Genomic DNA, 24746 nt, shown 5'->3' on the forward strand with positions numbered 1-24746 from the left:
TCCTCCCGGACCGGGGCACGAACCCGGCTCCCCTGCATCGGCAGGCGGACTCTCAACCACTGCGCCACCAGGGAAGCCCTATATTTCCTCTTCTTTATTGCAAATGTTTACTTCAGATATTATTTTGATGCACTTCTTTCTAAAACCCCTTCATAGATATAATTATGGAATCCATAGTTTCATGACTGGAAATTGATGTCGTTTTGTTGCTGGCTCTGCAGGGAAATAGCTCATACTTTTACCTCTCCCGTTGTAACTGGCAGCCTTATCAAGCCTGGAATATTGGCAGAGAGGAGCTTGTTTGGAGCCATTTTAACTGGATTAATGGATATCCTCCTGATTCCTTCAAGGGGAAGGGATTCCTTTTCATCATTGGCCTTTTTTCTCAATATCGATAATAGATTAGCAATTGAAATTTAGAAGAGTGTTATGTCTTTTAAAATATGAAACCCTTTTATTATTATAATACAAATCTTATCGTAGAAAAATGAAAAGATATAGTAAAAGTAGAAGGGGAAAGTACTCAACCAAATGTATTGTTTGTGAATATATTAGTCTTTTGCCTTCATTTTCCTCTATGCCTTTTAATTGTATTGTGTTCATCCTGACACATATTTTGTGTTTTTTTTTTTTTTTTTACTTTTCAAAAAATGGTTTATTTAAACTCTAAAATGCAAATCCATAGGGCAATTATTTCCAGAATCCTAGCTAGCTTCCAATAAAACGTATTTTCTATGTCACAAACTTATTATTAACGTCAAAAAGAAATTTTCTCTAGAGCTTTGACAAAACTAAGTAGTCTCCTGCTTGGGGTCTTTAGGTAGTTTCTGATAATTTGCTAATGAAACCGAGCAGGACCCTATGGGCCCCTCCTGGGTACAAATTCTTTCCATGTCCCTCATTTCTCGTTTGTAGGAAATAGGCTTCATTCAGCCTCCAGGACCTTCCCTGAGTTCCAAAGGGCAGATTCAAACAGTTGCTAATCAGGGAAAGGAGGGGATGCAGAGACAAGGGAAGAGCAGCCAGGAGACAATAGTGCAGCCTGGGGGCAGGGTCCTGCTTCCTCCCGAAGGGTTATACATAACCATAGCTTTGAGCTCTTCTGCCACAACTGAGGCCCCCCACCCAGGTGGAGGATGGTAACTTCAGGCTGAGCTCAAGGTTCCTGATGCACTGTCCTCTAACCTCACCACCAGCTAATCAGAAGTCAGACACCCTGCAGCCCTCTCCCCAGATTTGGCCTATAAAAACTTTTCCCCCAAAACCATGGGGGAGTTCAGGGTTTTTTGAGCATATGAGCCACCCGTTCTCCTTGCTTGAATGGCCCTTCAATAAGCCTTTCTCTATGCCAAACTCCAACGTTTTGGTTTTTTCGGCCTCAACTGTGCAGGCACACAAACTTGCATTCAGTAACACTATTATGCATACGATTAATAGAAACCACCAACACGATTGGTCATTCCCCTGTGCAGGCGCTGTGTTAAGTGTCTGATCTCTGTTAATGCATGGGACCCTCAAAAGCAGCTAAGTCAGACTGTAGCATCATTTTCACAGATGCATGAGGACACCAAGGCTGAAAGAACGCGATCCATGGGCAAGTGGCTGGCAAGCGTTGGGGGCAGGGTGGACAGCTAGTTGGAGTCTGCACTGTTTTCTGTGTTTGGACTCACAACCGGAAGAGCAACGCAGAGCCCTGTTGTCCTTTGACGCCATCACATCACAGATGTCCCTGGGAGAACAGTGACATGCAGCTCAGATGATAGCCCTTTGCCTTTTTCTCAATCCCTGGACAACTTTGAAAAGCTAGACCCCTGCCCCTAAGCCAGGACTGTCTGCTCTCGGCAATGCATCTGAAAAACAAGCACTGTTGCCCCAAAGCCGGTCCGCCTCTCGAGTGCTGTCGATCTAACTGCTGGTTGCAACGTTCTGTGGATATAAAATAATTTTAATTAATAAGTTTAATGGACCGGAGCCAGCTTTTAAAAGAGAGACTAGAACACAACAGAATAGGATGGAAAACAGAATAAGATACATCAAAGCACACTGAGGATAGTAAGTGTACACACAAATTCTGGAACCTTCTGTTTCAGTTTGAATGTGTGTGATTATGTGCTGAGTCATGACAGAAAACGTGTTTCTTTCTCTGGGTTGTGGTAAAAAAAACAAAAAAAAGGATTTGAAAATCATGTTTCTAGGGCTTATACTATGAAATTTCTGGTATTTATACTTAAAAGCAGAGAACAGCCATGTGTGGTGATATGGGTGATGTTAATTGAAAAGAAACACCAATCCTTGGTATTTGCATTAAAATAGTAAAGAAAATAAAAGATTTTAAAAAGATAATAATAGCAATGTACATACCAGTGTGTGTGTGTGTATATATATATGTGTATATATATATATATATATATATATATACACATATATATATACACACACACACACTGGTATGTACATTGCTATTATTATCTTTTTAAAATCTTTTATTTTCTTTACTATTTTAATGCAGACACCAGGCCAAGCTCTGAGTGCTTTTTATCATTAACTTATTATTTATTATCTCATTTAGTTATCACCAAACCCCATGGAATTGGTACTATTATTATCCTCCCTTTGCAGATGAGGGAACCTAAGCTCAGGAAGGTAAAGTAATTTTCTGAAGTTCTCACAGCTGGGAAGGCATGGAGCTTTAATCCAAACACGAGCAGAGAGCCTACGTTCTTAAAACTATTCCCCAGCTCCTTTTGCAAAATTTTGTAACTTATCCGACAGATATGGAGAAAGGAAATGAATGGGAATATGCTTTAATAATCTTACCATCACGACTTTAAGGTGTTTCTAAAGTGACCTGCATTAAGCCTTGGACAGAGGATGATGACCCCGTGTTGGCATATTGAACAGCAGCTCTGCTGTATCGTCAGCATCAGTAAGAAGAACACCAATGCCATCTGTGACCTTAGTGGGAAAGTTCTGATAGTGATTAGTAATGTCTGCCACAGGCATAGGATAAGAGGGTAGAGACATGCACGCCACCAGGTATGTGCCTTTTATTCTTTCATTAAAGCAACATGTATTGAGGGCCTAGGTTGTGGCTGGCACTGCTCTAGGTCTTGAAGATATGGCAGGGAACAAGAAAGACAAGCTTTCCTTTGAAAGGGAGACATTCAAGATTGATAATGAAATGGACAGTTAAACACAGGATAAAATTTCACATAGTAACTTCAGGCACTGGGAAGGAAAGTAAGGCACTGAAAAAGATAGATGTCACAGAGCTGGGCAGCTGATGTGTAAAGTATCAGGGGAGCTATCTCTGGCGAAGGGCTGTTTTAGTAAGCCAGAATAAAATGAGGGAGTATGCCAACAGGAAGAGCATTCCTCCAGAGCATCTGGAGGAACAGCATTCCAGGCAGAGGGGGCAGCAAAGGGAACATGGCATTTCCTTGGCATGCCATGAAGGCGAGACTCGTCCTACGCCTTTCGGCCACTGACTTATAGTTTTAAAATGTACAATTTGTTCAGAAGGTTGTGCACGCGAATGCTGGGAATAGATGTTGCAGGAAAAGAAATAGTGTCTTGAGTTTTTTACTTTGTCAATTTCAAAGTAAATTTCAATGTTTTTGGAACTCGTTTATGAGAGGCATACACTATTTTTATAAAAGAAAAAAACATTAAAATACTTTATAAATTGTATACATCCTGGCTCAGTTAGTAGCACACTGAAAAGAAAAAACAATAAAATACTTTATAAATTGTAGACATGCTGTCTCAATTAGTGACACACTGAGGAGAGAGTTTTGAGTCTAAATATTCACAGAGTGCTGGCCAAGTAGATACTCACTAGTTTCCCTGTGGTTACCAGACAAGATTTAGAATGAGTTCGTGTTAAAAGTGAAAAGAGGGCTTCCTGGTGGTGCAGTGGTTAAGAATCCACCTGCCAATGCAGGGGACACGGGTTCGAGCCCTGGACCCGGAAGATCCCACATGCTGCGGAGCAACTAAGCCCGTGCGCCACAACTACTGAGCCTGCGCTCTAGAGCCCGCGAGTCACAACTACTGAGCCCGAGTGCCACAACTACTGAAGCCCGCGTGCTGCAACTACTGAAGCACGTGTGCCTAGAGCCCGTGCTCCACGACAAGAGAAGTCACCACAATGAGAAACCCACGCACCACAATGAAGAGTAGCCCCCGCTCGCTCCAACTAGAGAAAACCTGCGCACAGTAATGAAGACCCAACACAGCCAAAAAACAAAAAAAAAGTGAAAAGAAGTTATGAGACCTCATCCAATTTGGTCCCCTGTTTCCATGATCTACTTTGAGGTTTTCCAAGTGGGAGCAACTTCTCCCCCATGAGACATTCAGCAATGCGTGGAGATATATTAGTTTGTCACAATTAAAGGGTGCTACTGGCATCTAATGGGTAGAAGCCAGGGATGCTGCTAAGCCTCCTACCGGGGGAAAGACGGCCCCCTGAGTAAAGAATTCTCAGGCCTGTCATGTCAATAGAAGCAAGACTGAGAAACCCTGATCTAGGTAAGAGCATCATAAACAAATGGAGGTTGAATTCCTTTGTTTTGCTGATAGTCTGATGCAGTTGCCATGGAGACCAAGTGATGCATACATGCGCATTCAGTGGCTGTGCAGAAGTTTCAAGGTCAGGGTGAGGGAAAAAGACAGATAGTGATTGAAACTGGAGCGGTACCACTAACTAGCAGGGCTCTTTCTGCAGGTGCTGACTAAATTATCCATCACACTTAGAGTTTGCACTGGGAGCGCCCCCTTCTGAAGCAGAGGAACTCCTGAGAACTCAACTTCCAGGGAGACCTGAGAATTACCGTCAAGGGGACCACCTCTTTGTCCCTTCTCACTCACACTCAGAGAGGTCCCTGCCATGAGAGAGCTGGTTGTAAGAACTCTTCGAGAGATCTTTCAAAGCAGAGAGATATTTCAAAGCATCGGGGAGCATAGGCTGGATGGAAAGGTGGTCTGGAAATTCAGAAAGATCTAGAGAGTTTCCTAACTCGATCATGGGTCCATGGTGATATTTCTTCTTGTGGTAAATTTGATGGTGAAGCAATCATCTTGAATGTTTTTATTCCCCTCTTGCTTCAATTTTCTTCTATTTGACTTTATTGCTACCTTTCAGACATTTTTTAAAACTTGATATTGATTTTTCTACCCATGAAAATGGGAAACCGTGGCCATTTTCCTGGACCATTATTCGTGCTAGAATGGAGCAATGGAGGCATATCTGTTCAAGGAGAAAGCTCGGTTTATTCCTATTCATTCTCTCTCTCTCTCCCCTCTCTTTCTTTCTCTCTCTCTCTCTCTCTCCCCCTCTTTCTTTCTTTCTTTCTTTCCTTATTTCCTTCTTTCTTCCTTTCTTTCTTTCTCATGCCTCTCTGTTTGAAAGCTAAATATCAAGGCCTCATTTTACCTGTAATTGAAACTTGAACTAATGAAGATTATCAGGCTAACAGCTATAAAGAAAGTCTTTAGTTATCAAAACTCAACTTGGCATACTCTAAGTAATTTTATAAATTCCAGTTTTAAGGCTTTAATATTTTACATCACTAAAAAGAAAGTCACACAGGGGTGAGTATACAAATAAACACAAACATTTTGTTTGGAAAGGCAGTTAGCAATGGCATCAGAAGCCTGAAATGTGTGTTTACACTTTGAATCCATATTTCCCTTGTAAGGATGTATCCTAAGGAAATAATTTCAGTGATGTAGTTAGCTATTGTTTTTGTCTGCCCACGAAACATTATCGCTCCTTCTGTTACTGGCACCCAAAATTCCCTGGGGGATTACCGCCCCCCTTCCCCACTGTCCAGCCATGTGTTTAGGTGGACATGATGCCTTCCTCAGCTCAGAGAGAGCAGCCTGTGACTCAAGTCTGAGAAATTACCGTATTTCATTCTTTTGCCGCCATGATCTATTCAACTGGAAACTTGACCCAGTTCAGTTCTAGGCCAGGCATGAACCCACAACATCAATGGGACTGAGGAAATGAGAAGTTCTCTTTCAATCAAACTTATCACTGGAAGGGTATAAGGCTAGAAAAGCTGGGTTTCACTATGTGGAGAGAACTCTAGCTAAGAATGTGTCTACCACAGAAAATAGGAAACCTTGGAGTGTAAACCTAGGTTAGACTTCTTTCCCTGCCCTCGACTAAGGTAGAAACGCATGCTGTCTGTGAAAGGTACAATACCATGGTACTAATTTAGCCATGCCATCAGTAATTGTATGTCTGAAATCACAAGGTTTTTTGTGCTAATTATATACTCTCTAACATATTTAAATAAATTCCTATTTTTTAATAGCCCTTTGTGTTTCCCAAATATTGCCTTTTGTGTCAGCAGTTTTATGCACTCTGTAGGGAAGATGTCAGAGTGGAACGTCCTTTTCACTTCAAATGGCATTTTCCATAAACCACCCTAATCATAATGTTACCGAGCTCTGGTCCAGCTGTTCGCCGCTCACAAGCCAGTAAAGAGGTAAAGCTGGTGGAAAGGAAAGTTTGCTTTTATTTCGGAGGCTGGCAACCTTTAGCGTTAACTCTGTGCCTCTAAAATGCTATGGAAGATGGTCTAGACTCCCTGCCAGTGGAAGAGTCCTGATAAGTATCTACCTCTAAGAGGTACTTGCATATGATTTGAAAAGTGGAAAAGAAAAGAAGCCATGATTCTCCGGTGTGCCTCTGGTGGCAGGTGCAGAAAAGCAGGTGGACATTGGTGGATGATGAAAATGAAGTTCCTCCATCATTTTCCTGGTTTCCTCCTGAGAATCAGATACTTGGGTGTTGTGGGCAGTGACATAGTGTAACCGAGCAGGGCCCTGTGGCAGAGGCCCCCGAGCCCTGGTACCGGTCCTCGGCCTGTTAGGAACCGGGCTGCACGGCAGGCGGTGAGTGGCGGGCGAGCGAGTGAAGTTTCATCTGCCGCTCCCCGTCGCTCCCCATCACTCGCGTTTCTATCTGAACCACACGCCCCGCCTCCCGTCCACGGAAAAACTGTCTTCCACGGAACTGGTCCCCGGTGCCAGAAGGTTGGGGACTGCTGCCCTATGGGACTTTCCTGGGACTGACCCCTCCACGTCCTCTACTTGTCTCTTGTTTGTAGAAAAACTTTAGCCTCCTAAGCCTTCCCCAAGGTCCAAAGAACAAATTTAATGAGAGAAGTGAGAAAATGCAGAAAGAAAAGAAAACCGTCAAGCAAGACAAAAGAATAATAGTTTAGCCATTCAACGAAGTCAAGAACCTTTAGTTCCTCCTCAAAGACTATAGATAATATTCTGAGCCATATCCTTGAGCTGTTTTGCAGATACTGAAACCCCCATCAGGTGGGAGAAGTTAACTGTTGCCCACAAGCACGTAGACCCTAGACTGGTGGGCACCAGAGGGTTGATGATGTCGGCTCCCAATTACCTCACCACCAACCCATCAGAAGAAGGTCTCCAAGCTGATCGCGCACCCCACCACGCTCTCCCTCACCCTGTCTTTAAAAACCCTTCCCTGAAAGCCGTCAGGGAGTTCGGGTCGTTTGAGCATGAGCTGCCCATTCTTGGTGCCTGCGGTAAACGCTGCACTTTCCTTCACCACAAACTGGTGTCAGTAGATCGGCTTTACTGGGCTCGGGTGAGCACAGCAAAGTTTGGTTCGATAGCAATAGGACTCACTTGCCCAGTCCTTCCCACTGTTGGGTAAACCTTTAATTCCCTGTACAAAGCAATTCCCCTTAAAAGCTTCTAGTGGCTCCAGACTTACTGGCTGTTTGTTGTAAGCACTACATTTTCTTTTTAATTATGGTAGAATACGTAACATATAACATAAAATTCATCATCTTGGCCATTTTTAAGTGTCCAGTTCAGTAGCGTTAAGTACATTCATATGGTTATGCAACCAGTGTCCAGAACCGCTTTCGTCTTGCAGAACTGAAACTCTGTCCCCGTTAAACATTAACTCCCCATCTGCCCTCTTCCAGCCTCCGGCAAAACCTATTCTACCTTCTGTCTCCATGAATTTGATTTCTCCAGGGACCTCCTATAAGTAGAATCATACAGTATTTGGTTTTGTGACTGGCTTATCTCACTTAGGATAATGTCCCAACCAATTGTTTTTCAATTTGTTATGTTTAATACATAGAATGTTGGCTGGGATGAAGGATATGTTTCCACTTGATAGCAGAAAACAGATTCCTCTCCTAGAGTTCCAAATTGGATCATCCATGAAAAGATTTCACATGATTTCTCTAGTCCTTGTTTTTGTAGTTTACTATTACCTTGAGACAGAGCATATCCAAGAGGTTGTTCATAGGTGGCGTTAATACGCCAGAGAACTATCCCTGACGCTTATGCCCTGGGAGACCTCCCCTTATTGTGTGAGCAAGTGTCTGAATTAGACGTACTCTCGCCCATTGCTGAGTGTTATCTAGACATAATGTCTCTTCAAATTCTGTTACTGGCCTTCAGCTACAAACAAATAAGTTAATTCACATCCATGTCGATAACTCAGTCACATGAAAACTGAATCAATGAATTTAATTAGATCTCCATATATTGTTATAATTTGGCAATGACAGCTCTCCTAGTGAGGTGGTGAGATTAATCACTGGATGTCAGAAATGGAACATGCTGATTTGTGAAGAATTTGACACAAATTCTGGAATGGGGACTGTCAGCCATGGGTTTTCTTGGACAGCGTTAAGGCCAATTACCATGAGAGGAGAAGACGACAGTCTGAATTTTATTACCTGGAAACTCAGAGTCAAATGACCCAACATTCTGTATTGGCTTCCAGGCTTTGGAGGACGTTAGACGCCTGTTATAAGTGTGAAAAATCAGTGGTGCCTCACCTGTGGGACCACATCAAACTAAAAGATTTCTGCGCAGCAAAGGAAACCAGCAACAAAATGAAAAGGCAACCTACGTATTGGGAGTAAATATTTGCAAATCATATATCTGATAAGGGTTTTACATCCAAAATATACAAAGAACTCATATACCTCAACGTCAAAAAAACAAGCAGCCCAATTTTTAAAAAATGGGCAGAGGATCCGAACAGATATCTTTCCAAAGAAGACATACAGATGGCCGACAGGCACGTGAATACACTTTCAACATCACTGGCCAGCAGGAAGGAAGATAAAGTAACTTTGTTCAGTTCCGAAATTCAGAGTTGCAACGAAATGGAGCTTTTCTCCTTACGTGGTCTTCCCTGACCTTGCACCATCTCTCCAGAAAGCTTTTCCTTTATAAAACACTAAATGTGACCACTAATATTGGTACAAAGCACGTTCATGGAGGAGCTCAGGGCAGGCCAGGCTGAGAAGCATGAGTTCCCACCTTCACAAATGGGCATCGCGCCATAAAAAAAATGCCACCTCATTTGCCCAATGTCAAGTGGACTAGTATTTCAGACACGGAAACTTTTGCCTCGCAGCATCAAAATAATTGAATACTGTAATGGCTCAGTACCCTGCTTAGAGTTATAATAACGGGATTTACATTATTCTTATCCACGGACACAAGGTCCCCAGATTTTAACCACTCCCTTTCCTTCGCCCCCCATGCAATAACTAGAATGTCTTGTCACTCTCTTATGCAGCAATCCCTGAAGCATGTCAGCTCCTGGCAACAAATGCACTTAGCCAGAAAACACATATACATCAACCAGCAAAGAAAAAATCCTGATTTAATAGAGTTTGAAATTGCCACAACCTGGAGAGGAACAGAAGCTTCACCTGCCTGCCCCGTTGGTTGTTGAGTCTCCATCTGACCTGGAGGGGTTACGAGGGGCCAGAACCTGAGACAAGCCACGATCCTCCTTCAGAGCAGCTCTCAGAGCCCCCTGACCACCCCCCTAACTGGCGCAGATCACAGGGGCAACCACACAACTATCTGCGTCATCGTTTCTTTCAAGAGTCACAATCTCAAATTCCAAAGCCACCAGAGAAGTGACGTAGACAGATGAAGTGGTCGCCTGGGGGTCTGAGTTAACCGGAGGAGGTGTATGCACGCCAATAAGGGGACCAGCTTGGACTCAGCTCCCGTCAACTGCTTCCCAACCAGAATAACCCAGTGTTGATTGATTTTCTACATTTCCAAAGGCAGCAGGAACGATCGCTTTTAATATACTTTTTATTTTAAAACAGTTTGAGATTTACAGAGTTACTGTGAAGATAGCAGAGAGTGTTTCCACATACCACACACCCATGTCTCCCCTATTATCGACATCTTACCTTTGTAGGGTGCGTTTGTCACTCTTTAGGAACCGATATTAATACTTCCATCAAGTAAAGTCCGTACTTGAATCAGAAGGATATGTGGTTGATAAGGTAAATGTTTTGGTATTTAAGAGTCGGTCTTTGTGGTAGGCAGGGTAATTCGGCATATCCCCCCAAAGACATCTACATTCTAACCCCCGGAGTCTGTGACTAGGTCACCTTACATGGAACAAGGGACTCTGCAAGGTGTCGTTCAGTTAAGGATCTTGAGATGGGGAGATTGTCCTGCATTATCCAGGTGTCCCAATAGAATCACAAGCATCCTTAGGAGAGGAAGGGAGGAGGGTCAGGGTCAGAGAAGGAGATGTGATGGAAGCAGAGGTCAGTGATGCAGCCATGAGCCAAGGTCCGTAGGCAGCTTCTAGAGACTGAAAAAGACAAGGAAACAAATTCTCACCCAGAGACTCCAGAAGAAACACGGTACTGATTTCATCCCAATACGATCCATTTTAGACTTCTGACTTGCAGAACTGAAAAAGTTTTAAATATTGTGTTGCTTTAAAATTAGATTTATGGTCATTTGTTTCAGCAGCAAATCATGACTTCAATCAGAAGGAAAACACCCTATCAGTCAAACGCAAGTTCACCCCCTGACCTGCCACTTTGCAGAGGACCCATGTCTGCTTGGGATGACACAGCTCCTACTGGAAAATGAGATTCCAGCCCCCTCTGTGTCGCAGACCCTGGCACCATCCGTGACACATAGCAGATCCTCAATGTATGTGTGTTTAATGAAGGCTTTTAGCACGTTGAAAACCACTAAGTAAATTATTAATATCCTCCAACAAGGAACAATGTGATTTTTATTCTCCTCGGGCAGAAAGTGTGAGAAATAGTGATTCTATTTATCTCTGGCCACTTAGGGCTCCTGAAGTATGTGCAATATCCTTATTTTTAAGCTACTTTAAGCACGCCTTTGATTTCTTATTATGGAACAAAATGAGACACATGCTTACGGTTTGCAGATGGAGTATCATTAGCGACAAAGTAACTATGATTTGAAAATGGCATAAGTGGAGAAAGCACCATTTCAGAGTTCATTGTCAGTCTTTGCGGTTTCAAGGGTCTAGAGAAAAAAGCTCCTTAGCCTATTTTCATTTTTCTTAGCTAAGACTTTAACCGTGAAGCTTTTCTTCTGTTGGGCTTGGGGTTCTGGGATAAGTGCCACATGAGTTTAAATCTGCACAAAGATAATGTTGGGCTAACAAGAGAAACAGCAATGTCATTATCCTTTTAAGTGCTGGAGAGGCCAGTGTGTTACCTTCCTTTAGATGCTGTTCATCCTTTGGAAAGAGAGATCAATTCAGCGTGAGGGGACTGCTACTGGGTCCAAGTTTGCACTGCTCGCCCCACGACAGGCCAATAAACCGAGAGATAAGCTGTTGGGGCAATGAATGAATAGCGACTTTATTCAGAAAGCCAGCAGACCAAGAAGATGGTGGACCCGTGACCCAAAGAACCATCTGACCGGAGTTAGAATTCAGGCTTCTTTTTTTTTTTTTTTTTTTCTGCAGTACGCGGGCCTCTCACCGCCGTGGCCTCTCCCGTTGTGGAGCACAGGCTCTGGACGCGCAGGCCCAGCGGCCATGGCTCACGGGCCCAGCCGCTCCGCGGCATGTGGGATCCTCCAGGACCGGGCCACGAACCCGTGTTCCCTGCATCGGCAGGCGGACTCTCAACCACTGCGCCACCAGGGGAGCCCCAGGCTTCTTTTATACTCAAAGGGGAGGGAGTAAAGTCAAACATTTCCTGGTTCTGGTCAGCCCCAGAGGGTTTGTGATCATTTCTTCCTTCCTGCAGTCATTCACAGGTGGGTCTGGTCGGGATGTTTCCTGTGAGCTAAACGAAGGTATTTTAGCTTAACACTCATTACATGGGAGGCGGGTTCCCAGAGATGGGCCATAATGTATAATTTAAGCTTAGAGACAACCTCCCTTTAGTGATTAACTTGTAGCAAAGGCGATAGAACACAAAGGTCAAAGTAAAAGAAACAGATCCAATATGGAGTCAGATTTGTTTTTCCCTGCTACAGGACCACACACACAGAAAACACAGAAACAGGGGTTTGAGTATTGATACATTAACTTTCCTTTCCCAGAGATGCTCTGATGGAAGAAAGGTCCTTTTGGACTTCTTTCCCCATCTCTGTCTCCCTCTCCTTCCCTCTCTGTTGGACAGTATTGTGCATGTTTTTCCTGTTCATGGAAGACAACCACTTTACCCCTCCAGAGCTGTTACGTAGGCAGAAGCAGCCTGTGTCATCCCTGTCCAGCCTGGGCACATTCCCTGATGTTCGTGACATGTGGTCGAGGGTCTCCCTGCACATCCCTGGATCCTGTGCGGTCGCCTTTAATCCATCATTCCCACCATATCACTGCTATGATTTCAGACTGTCACTCTGTTGTATTTCTGTGCACCTGGTTCTTCATAGGCATCCAGAAGAAACTCAGGGGGGTCCCTGAGTCACAGAAGTGGCTTCTCTCTTTGGTCTCTTTCAGGAAAACCTGGGCTCTAAGTTCTAATTCTGCTGATGCCTGGCTCTGGCCAAGGTCAACCCCCCAGCCTTCATATCCTCATCTATTTTTTTTTTTATTTTATATTTTATTTATTTATTTTTTTGCGGTACAGGGGCCTCTCACTGCTGTGGCCTCTCCCGCCGCAGAGCACAGGCTCCAGACGCGCAGGCTCAGCGGCCACGGCTCACGGGCCCAGCCGCTCCGCGGCATGTGGGATCCTCCCGGACCCGGGCACGAACCCCTGTCCCCCGCATCGGCAGGCGGACTCTCAACCACTGCGCCACCAGGGAAGCCCATATCCTCATCTATTAAGGGGATGATTCGCCTATCAAAGCTGTGAAGCTGGCTAAGCTCTTTGCTCCCGGGAAATAGCAGATGTAATTATCAATCATTCAGTCGTTCTTTCATCAAAGCAGCATTCAATAATGGGCCCCTGGGTACAGGACCCTGAAGTTCAGGCTTTGAGCACAGACTGCTCTGGGTTCAAACTGCAGCTCTGCCATTTACAACCTGAGTGAACTGGGTCAACCATATATCCTTTCTTTTTGCTTCAGTTTTCTCCCCTGTAAAATAAGTGCTATGCTGGCATTAGCCTTACAGGGTTGGTTTACAAGGAAGTTGAGTGTATGTAGAGTCCTACACGGTGTTGACCTTTAGTAAAATTTAGGTAAAAATACTAATGCTGTTAGAATTACAGGAAGGCTCTGTCAGCCTGATTCCAGAGCCCGTGCATTCACAGCTGTGCACAGCAGCTTATATAATTATTGTTAGTCATAACCAAGTCTCTTGAATGTATTTCCATTATTCAGGTGGGGTATGTCTTTGATGCTGGTGGATGCAGTTTTGCCCCTGCCAGAGCTCTGGGTACCTTATCATATCCTGGGATCATGTGTGGGAGGGAGACCTGGCCATGGGGAGAGGGCCCCCAGCAACAGGTGGGGTGTTATAACTCTCATGGGAAATTCAGTCTGCTGACTCCAGGCCCTTTTAGGAAGGCTGGGACCGAAATTTCCACGAGTTACTCCTGACACCTGCTGGCCCTCTTGCCCCCGGTCCGGTCACTGATGTCGAGATCCAGCTGGTGGTCATTCATGACGGCATAAGGATCTATACTGGGTCTGATAAACGTTCAGGGCATAATTCAGCTTCCAGGACTGGCAAGTCCGGAGGTTTCCATGCAAGCCAAGTGGAAAAACCAAACAACTGAAACACTGAGTGGAAAATACAATGGTCAGAATAGCACAGTGACTATGGGTCCAGACTTTGGAGTCTGTCCTATAAATCTGTGTTCAACTCTCAGTAGGTGAACTGTATTCAAGTTAAATAACCGCTTTGTGTGTCAGTTTCCTTGCCTGCAAATGGGACTGAAATAGGACCTACCTGCTAGGGTTCTTATGGGATGCAATGAGTTAAGACATATATAACATTAGAACAAATCTCTGAACATTCCTTAATAAACGAGAGCCATTATTAACTCTAAAAGTGTGAGAGCACATACAACCCAAAAAAGCTATTTAATCAAAGCGATTTGCTGCACAATATAATATATACCTCACATTTATAAAACAGAATTCCTAACTGGTGACAGCAGCTATTTCCACTTTTTGTGTCTTTTTCCCCAGAGCCCATAGCTCTGCAGGCAGCTGCAGAGAGCTTTGAGAAATAACAAATGTGCTATACATACCAACTTCTTTGATTCCCTGCCTTTATTCTAAAATATGGACAGGCTTGGGTGTAAATATGGCCGTGAAGTCTTTTATTGCTCCTATTAACGTGAAAATGTGCTTGTGTAATGCACTCGGTTGTGTCTAAATCACCCCTGCTCCTGCCTGATTTCACGCTGTCTGGGAAAGAGAAAATTAGAGCCAGTGCAGTAATCACACGTTAACAAGCGTGCGGACATTAGTGGCCCGAAGAGCTTTTTAGTGGATTAATTGAAAGTCTCGCCGTGCGAGCTGGAGCATCTCAGCTAGCGACACTGAACAGGCACCTCTCACAGTTAGTGGGGACCAGTGAAAACGAAATCATGTGATACGTCCCACTGCTGACTATCGAATGAGAAAAGTCACGGGTCCGAGCTGTCCTCATTTCAGAACTTGGAGGCATTATGGGCAGCTGCACTGAATGTACGCTGAAGCCTGGATCCTATCACGAGGCCATCAAAGTTTAAGTCTTGGTTCCACTGCTTACTTGCTGTGTGACCTTGGTGAAGTCAGTTACCCTCTCTGTGCGTCTGCTTATCTGCACAGGGGAATGATGATAACAGTACCTATCTCATAAGGCCACTGTGAGGGCAAAGTGGGTCACACGGTGGGAACACACCCAGAACAAGACCTGGAGTGTAAATAAAGAACACAAAGTAAGCATTAGCTATTATCATTATATTATTACTATTGCTACCATTGCATTAGTTAAAGTCCTCATAGAAGATACATGGCCTACTCCAAGCAGGACAGGATTGAATGAAGGCAGCATTTAAATGGATTTTTCATGATAGGTAGACAGGGGGTGGTCCCACACCCAGGAACTAGCATCAGAGGAAAGCCTTTACACTACTCCCAGCCTCACCCTAACCAGGGGGCCGAGAGGAAGGAACAGTTTCCAGAACAGGGAGAGGGGTGGCAATGAGAAGTTCTCATCCAGTGGGAACTGTGGCTTCTGTGAAAGCAACACAAATGATGCTAAATCCTCGAAGAGTAGGGAGAGAAGGAGGGTCATAAATCCCTTGACCTCGCTCTCATCTTGACCCCCAAACCCCAGTGCCTCCCATTAGGAAATGTAACCGGAAGCCAGCAGGCAGGGGAGCCCAGTTGATCCATTATGAAGAGGTCAGCCTCCAGGTTTTAGAATGGTGCAGGGGGACACTGGGGCAAAGAGGAGATCTGGAGGGTGATTGGAAATCATCCAGCTCCAAGGACAACGGTCTTTAGACCATCTCTGTTATCTATGCAATTAGTATGAATAAACTGAGGAGATATTACCCGTATAGCCACATACCCCACTGCCAAGAAATGCTAAAGGGACAAATATAACTGATATAAATATTTCTCATTTTTCCAATCTGTGAGAATTACTTCGTGCCTTTTCATTTTGGTTCTGGGCCAGAGTCAGGAAGAGTGATAATCCTCATAAAAACAACCTGAACAAAAATAGTGGCAGCAAGTGGCATGTCTATAATACTTAACAATGGTCAAATTGTTTTCATGCATTTAAGCACATTTCAACCTTGTAAAAAATTTGTGGTAAAGGAGCTATTGATTCCTTTTTCAAAAATATGGAAATTGAAACTGAAGTTTTCAGTTGGGCAGTATCAAAACCCACTGTTCTTGTTTAAATTTCTGGTTTAAAAGTACAAGATATAGGGCTTCCCTGGTGGCGCAGTGGTTGCGCGTCCGCCTGCCGATGCAGGGGACGCGGGTTCGCGCCCCGGTCCGGGAGGATCCCACGTGCCGCGGAGCGGCTGGGCCCGTGAGCCACGACCGCTGAGCCTGCGCGTCCGGAGCCTGTGCTCCGCAACGGGAGGGGCCACAGCAGAGGAAGGCCCGCATACCACAAAAAAAAAAAAAAAAAAGTAAACTCCCGGTAAGTGTCTGTGCTCGCCCTGCCCAGGAGACAGCTTGCACTCGGTGAGGGACACACGAAAGGCTGAGTGAACGTCTGCCTGTGGTCCGTTACCTGGTGCAAGGGTGCGTGAATTTCACAAGATATAGAATTTACTCATCTGTTTGTTTTATTTAAGTAATAAGTTGAGAGGTCTTGTGAGGCATCAGACTCCAGACACTGGCTAGCAAAGTTGTGGAGAAATTGGAATCTGTGTACACTATCGGTGGGAATGTAAAATGGTGCAGCGGCCATGGAAACCGTATGGAGATTCATCAGAAATTAAAGGTGGAACTAGCATATGATCCAGCGACCCCACTTTGCGGTATATACCCTAAAGAATTGAAATCAGGATTTCAAGAAGGATTTACACTCTACAATAAGTGGGAAACACCTGAAATACACGTAATGTACTTTACTGTTGATTTCAGGACGTGGAGTATTCAACCGTAAGGTTTTCCTGTGGACAGCTCTTCCAAAAAATATTTCTTAAGCCTCCAAATTCTGTATTTCTAGTATCATATTTACTACAAACATTTAAAAATACTCTTTTATTATACTAACACTTTTGAAAAATTAAATAAGAGATGGAGACTTTCATAGATTGGTAGTTTTGTTGGGAAGAGTAGCCTAGGTTGGGAGGTTACTGAGAGCCACTGCAATTAACGACACACACTTGATGCTGTCTACTGCTAAATATTCCCGGAAAGGATCTTTTAAGCAGACTTCCAGCCCTCCTTACTGGTCACTCAGAAAAACATCTCCTTCTACAAGTCTGCTACCATTTATGATTGCTCTGTCACTTGAAGAATAGAAAACAACCAATGTTTCTAATGACCCAGTTGAAATAGTTAGCTCTGGAAGGAATATTTTACCTGATGTGCTCAGAAGTGTAACTCATGAAGTCTGCAGGATACAATCATGGGATTACATGAGAAAGACATTCTTTAGATTTGGTGGTTGGCCATAGAACCCAGAGCTATGACTGAGAGGACAGTGCATTCAAACGCAGCAGCCTTGTGAATTCTGAGAAGATGACGGAAAACATCAGTCCTGTGGGAGGAGGAGCCTTTGACTTGACTGTGTCTAATTCTGGAATAATTCATTTTCCAACCAGTAAGTCCAGGCACCAGCAGCAATATGGCGGCCTTTGTAGACACCTAGGGGCCAGGAGGAAAAGGGGTTATTTGCATATAAATTAAATTTGCATAAATATTTTAGCAAAAATAAATGGAGCCAACCACAGTCTTTGCCTGGATTGTTCCTCTTTGGCAGATGTTAACAGAAGTGGCCTGTGTTGTTGTGAGTCTTCCCGCTGTGCAGGCGGGTCTCTGGCACCCAGGAAAGGGCCTAGAGTTCCAGCTCCTGAAATAATGCACGTTCCCCTGAAATAGACTCCAAGATAGAATGAGGTAAGACTTTTCTGTAGACCACTTATTCAAATCACTACTGAAGATGGCCCCAAATATTTTCTAGAACTTCCAAAATTTCTAGAAATAGCCTTTATTAGAACAGAGTGAAATCTGGATCTAATTAAATTCAGATGGGGAGGTGAAGGCAGAACACAACAAAAAATCAGCAACTCAATGTCAGTTCAAGCCATTTAGAAAATGCCGCCCCTGTCCTTGAACACTGAGGTCACTCTCACTCCCTGCTGTGGCAGAAAGTACAGGAACACCGTGAATTGGACTTCAGGTGAGGGGGACAAGCGTTCATGAATTTTAGCTAAATACAGGGGACAAGACGGCAACTGCAGAAGTCCGAGGCCAGGCTTGGATTCTGGAGCCCCCCCTCTGGAATGGCTATGATAGGATCTGACTATAGAACAGACAGCACCTAATGATGTAGCTTCCAGGCTCCTGGGTCCTGGTACTTCCAGCTCAGGGATGTGAACTCAGGGCCTAGGCCGAAGAAAGACCAGAAGAGCCTCACTCCCATCACTACACAAGTCCATTCACATGGAATTCTGCATGAACAAAGCCCCCCGGAGATGTACCAGGTGTGGGTGAGGGCCCCTTTGGAAATCGGACACTGCACAGTCTTGTAATTTTGTCTGGAAGAACTGGTCTGGGCTAAATGTCTTCTTCTGTCTTCCTTCCAATTCTGTATAATCAATTCGTCTCAATTTCATGAACTCTAAATGTTCAGTTTTCCCCATAAACGGGATCTTCCATAATTCAATCTTGACTTACAAAGAATTCCTCCATTAGAGAAAATGTCTTTTAAATGCTTGTATTTGTTCATACTAAGTGTGTTTCTCCAATTTGTGGCTGCTCCTGAAATGCAGCTGGGCTCTAGCAAATAGCTGTGGATTTGAGGAGGTGGTGTTTTCAGTTGGCATGAATTTTTCAGCTCTTCCTCATGGAGGAAATGGCTAGCAATGTGATTCTTTACATCTCCATTTTTAAATGAAGATATAGGCCGGGCACATAGTGTGAAATCAACAAAATGCCGTTGAATAAATACTGTGCAGACATGTTCATAGACCTCCAGAAGGGAGCTGAATTTCCCTGAAATCATCGCTGTTTTTGTTTCCAGGGCTTTATCTACTGAAAAATGCAAAACGTCTTTCCGTTTCTTCTCTACATCGCGCACAGACACTGCGGGGTGGCACCCTGCAGGCCTGCGAGACCTGTACTTGCGCGCCTCGAGACTGAAGCAAGACTCTGGAGTCAGGCACAGAGACATCAGCGGCTGAATGTGTCACCGAGGCCACGCTGGCTCTGCTCGTCGCGTGACAGGCCGAGAAATCGGGAGACAAGGTGTTGAGGCAGGGAAGAGAGGCTTTATTGGGAAAGCCGGGCATCCGAGAAGATGGTGCACTAGCATCCTAGAGTACCATCTTATCGGGGTCTGGATGCTAGTTTCTCTTATAGAGCAGAGAGCGGGGAGGAGGTGAGGAAGTAAAGTAAAAAGGCCCTAAGTCTCGCAAAACATCTCATGGTTTGGCCAGCCTCGGGGAAGGGATGTGTTAATGTCTTCTTTTCTGCAGCCACTCACAGGTGGGCAGGGTCAGGGTGTTTCCCTGAGAGCTGAACAAAGGCCCTTTAGTTTAACATTCAGGCAGAGGGGCAGGGTTCCCGGAGGCAGGCCATTATGTATGCCTATAGCTATAGACAGAACAAAAGCAATGGAAACAAAGGTCAAAGTGAAAGAAACAGATCCAACATGGAGTCAGGGACAGGGCAGCTTACATGTGTGAAGCAAGATCCTAGCGCAACACCCCAGTGCCTGCAGCAGACGGTGGGCAGGACAGGGCAGCAGTCTTTGCTACCAGGAGGAAGGGGAGGTTACCAGTTATAGGGGGGAACTGACCTCAGGGTTGGCTCATCGGTTGCCAGAGAAACCAGCAGAGGAGTACACCCCTCACTGCCCCTTTGATAAGCTCTCAGAGGGCAGATGTCCTGATCTACAAGCTAGAACAATCACTAGCTGGGGCCAAGGTCACGTATGTAGGAAGGTCAATCACGTGAGTGGGTGGAGGTGAAGCCGACACTGTCTAGCAGAAGAGGTACAGAGAGCAAGAGAACAGCCATCTTGTGTGGCCTGATCATATAGACACACAGACACACAGACAGACACACACACATTTCTGAAATGAAATGTCAGCTTTGGAAAACTCTGACATACTAAATAAAGCACTGTATTTGTAATTTCTGTAATGATCCATATAACGTATGCTCAGACATTCTGGAATTTTTATGAATGACATAATTTATTACTGAATATAGACTTCTTCGTATCTGCAGTGAAAAGTGTTGGTCACATATCCAGAATCTACTGCCTTCTGACACCTTCCTTTATGAGGAGATTCTCACGTCTCTTCATGGTCCCTGGAATTTCTGGTACCACCTTGCTACTAGTGTAGGGAGGAAGGCAACCTGAGGATGGAGAGCAGAAAGATGAAGGGACGTGTCACATGGCTGAGCTGTTGAATGTGTCAACCCTGGAGCCCGACTTCCTACCATGGATCTTTGGGCTTTTCAAGAGAGATGATAAGACCCCTTATTGTAAAAGCCTGATGAGTCAGAATTTCTGTTGCTACAGCTGCAAGCGTTCAATGGATACAACATTTTTGTAAACGGCTGTGCCCTTGTTATCCTCTGCAATATTTCTATTACAACAAACTCGTTGTATTACAGAAATCCATTTTTCTTCTCAGAAATCTGTAATCTTCTTGAGGGCAAAGACTGTGGGGTTTTTTTGTTTTTTGCTTTTTTAAATTCTTTAATGACCAGAACCAGGCACAGTGAATGCTTATGAGTGTTTTTTCTTTTAATTAAATTTAGGAATAACTGTCCATATTCTTAAGGCTTTCTTTTCAAGTATACTATAGAAACTCTTTCTCCTTTGGGCTCTGAAGAATACAGAAGTAAATAAGACTTGGGTCTGTCTCCAAGACCTTTCAATGTAGTAGAAGAAGCAGATGTGTGCTTAACGAGGTATAATCCATTCCAAAGTGTGAAGACCATTGCGTTATTGTCTGTCAAGCAGGATTGAGTTTATCTGCAAGTAACAGTAAAATTAATCACAGTGTCTTACAACTTAGTGCTTTATTTCTTCTCACACAATAAAATGTCTAGAAGTTGTTGAAATTAGTTCCGCAGTTAAATGAAATTAGTCCCCTGCAAGACTTTGGTTTTTTTTCCTCATGGTTGCAACATGACTGCTGCATCTCCAGCCATCACATCATAATCACAGCAAAAAAGAGCCAGAAGAGGTGATGCCAGTCATGTATGCCCTTTTATCCAAGAACAAAAGCTTGCCAAGAAATGTCCCACAGAGTTTCATGCTTAGGTTTTGTTGACCTGAAGTGAGTCAAATTGTCCCTTTCTATCTTCAAAGGAGACCAAGTAAAAAGGGAATAGAACTGTCTGTCATGTTGAAATGACAGGGGCACTTGGATGCCATAGGTCCACACTCCCATGTCCCCACAGTACTTTAGCTATATGATCTTGCTTCCTCCTAGTAACAACGGTATGAATTAAGTAACCTTATTGTTCTATTTTTAAAATTAATTAATTAATTAATTATTTTTGGCTGTGTTGGGTCTCTGTTGCTGCGCACAGGATTTCTCTAGTTGCGGTGAGCTGGGGCTACCCTTCATCACGGTGTGTGGGCCTCTCATTGCAGTGGCTTCTCCTGTTGTGGAGCACAGGCTCTAGGTGTGCGGGCTTCAGTAGTTGCAGCACATGGGCTCAGTAGTTGTGGCTCGTGGACTTAGTTGCTCTGTGGCACGTGGGAGCTTCCCGGACCAGGGCTCAAACCCGTGTCCCCGGCAATGGCAGGCGGATTCTTAACCACTGCATTACCAGGGAAAACCCTGTTCTATTTTACAGATGAAGGAAATGAGACTCAGAAATGTCCTGGAACTTGCAGTTAGAAAGTAGAAATCATCTAATTGAATAAATGTAACGGAAGGGGCCAGGTAAGATGGGTCAGCTCTGACCAAGACGACCTGGATGTTTACCTCTGACTGAACATTACATAGGCTCTTCCTCCCTCTTGGCTCCTGACATCCCTTTTCTTAGAGCATTTACTTTAGAAAACTTGTAATGGGAAATTCTTTCTCTGCTCCTTTGATATGTAATTTTTTTAAAGCCTCTTTTCATTTTTTCATCCTAGGAATGAACCTGGGAGCCAGCCCTTTGAAAAGTAACATCAAGGAAGATAGAATTCTCAGCCTCCATGGGAGGGAAGAAGCCAAACTTTAGCGGGAGACTTGCTCCAAGCTGTGAAGGTCCCTCCCACCATAACGATATGAAAAAGTCCACATTTCTTTGTGTAAAGTCAATTAGCACACACAGATGACCTACGATGTCTCTTCCTCTGCTCTTAAAAATTCGCCCACTCTTTGTTTCAATGAAGTTGAGCTCTGAATGAGTTCTGGTGTCTCTACCCTATCACAATAGCTTTGGATAAAGTCTCCCCCGCCTTTTAACACTCGTCTAGAGCAATTTTTTTTTTGACAGTTCAAAACTATGCACTGTAAGATACATTGGAATCAAGTCCTGGAAACTCAGATGCACGCACAGACCAGGTAGGCAAGGTAAGTTTGGCCAGATATAGGACAAAAAAGAATGGGAGTTACCATGAGATGCTGGAGATCCAATTTCCATCACAGTAGGTTAAATAGTGATCCTCCAAAAGATAAGTCCAACTCCTAACCCCTGGTACCTGTGAAGCTTATTTGCAAATAGGATCTTTGCAGGTAAAATTACCTTGAGGCTCTCAGAATGAACCTATGGTTACCAGGGTTGGGAGAGGGAGAGTTAGGTAGTTTGGGATTGACGTGTACACACATCTATATTTAAAATGGATAACCAAAAAGGACCTACTGTGTAGCACAGGGAACTCTGCTCAACATTAAGTAACAACCTAATTGGGAAAAGAATGTGAAGAAGAATAGGTACATGTGTATGTATAACTGAATCACTTTGTTGTACAACTGAAACTAACACGACATTGTTAATCAACTATACTCCAGTATAAAATAAAAAGTTTTTTAAAAAGGCTCTCAGCATTTAGAGTGGACCCCAAATCCAACAAGTGGTATCCTTACAGTTGGAGAAAGAGACCTGAGAGGCAGACGCAAGGGGAAGAAGGCTATGTGAAAATAGAGGCAGAGATCAGCGTGATGTAGTCTCAGTCAAGGAATGCCTGGAGCCACCAGGAGCTACAGAAGGCCAGGAGGATTCACTCCTGGAACCTTTGGAGGGAGCTTGGTCCTGCAGACACCTTGATTTCAGAGTCTGGCCTCCAGAACTGTGAGAGAATAAATTTCTGTTGTTTTAAGCCACCAAGTTTGGGTAATTTGTTGTGGCAGCCTCAGAAAATGAAGACACCTATCTAAAAACTCCATGGTTGTTACTCCAGTGAAATGTGGTCCTCGATTTTGCAGATGTACCAAGGAGTATCAGATATCTGGAATTTGACGCCATATGTGTTTATTTGTTTTAATTTACTTTAGTTGGTTTACAAGGTTGGGTTAATTTCTACTGTACAGCAAAGTGATTCAGCTGTACACATATATACATTCTTTTTCACGTTCTTTTCCATGATGGTTTATCACAGGATTTTGAATATAGTTCCCTGTGCTGTGCAGTAGGACCTTGTTGTTTATCCATCCTGTATAGAATAGTTTGCATCTGCTAATCCCAAACTCCCAATCCACCCCTCCCCCACCATTCCCCTCGGCAACCAACTATTTCTGTTTCACAGATAAGTTCATTTGTGTCATGTTTTAGATTCCACATATAAGCGATATCATATGATATTTGTCTTTCTCTGTCTGACTGACTTCACTTAGTATGATCATCTCTAGGGCCATCCATGTTGCTGCAAATGGCATTATTTCGTTTTTTTTATGGCTGAGTAGTATTCCATTGTATATATATGTACCCCATCTTCTTTATCCATTCCTCTGTCGATGGACATTTAGGTTGCTTCCATGTCTTGGCTCTTGTGAATTGTGCTGCTACGAACATAGAGGTGCATGTATCTTTTTGAAAGAGTTTTGTCTGGATATATGCCCAGGAGTGGGATTGTTGGATCGTATGGCAACTCTATTTTGAGTTTTTTGAGCCTCCATCCTGTTTTCCATAGTGGCTGCACCAGTTTTCATTCCCACCAACAGTATAGGTTGGTTTCCTTTTCTCCACACCCTCCAGGATTTGTTCTCAAATATCTTCATTTTTCAAGCTGGCAAACAAGTCGCTTTTTCTTAGTGTTTTGCAGGCCAACACGGCATGGGGCAAGTAGATAAGGAACAGGTCTCCAGGGGCAAATGCACCCTCCAGATAGCAGATTAAGACCCTCTAGATTTGGGAATTGGTTTTGGGTTTGATCTGCATCCATTTGTCCTGGATGAGTTCTCCTTACACGGCTGAGTTCCACCTGATGGCGCCGGCAGTGGCTGGTTCTGAATATTTTTCACAGTCGTCTGAACTCAAGCCCAGAGGGACCACCTTTCGCTACTTAAGACATGGACTCATGACCATACCTGGAGGCGTGGAAGAATAACACTTGGATAACTGACTATAAGGCATAGCCCACGAATGAGTCCCACCTCTTAAAGGCTTTATCAGTCTAAGAAATGAACCTATTTTCATCCTCCACCCATTTCTTGGCTTTGTAAGGTTTTAAACCTCAGCTTGACTTACGAGTTCAAGAAGAACAAAAATGATAGGAAAATATAATTTTAACCCTTCCTCCTAACCGGGAGCCAGACTCCCTCGCTGCTGCGTGGGCATTGCTCCCATTAACTTAATGAGAGTTTCAGTACAAAATTCAGTCCCAGAGTCCATGCTAGATGCCCACAGTCTGGCTGAATTTTAATATTTCATGG

This window comes from Physeter macrocephalus, chromosome 19, assembly GCF_002837175.3.
Source record: "Physeter macrocephalus isolate SW-GA chromosome 19, ASM283717v5, whole genome shotgun sequence".
Taxonomy (NCBI): Eukaryota; Metazoa; Chordata; class Mammalia; order Artiodactyla; family Physeteridae; genus Physeter; species Physeter macrocephalus.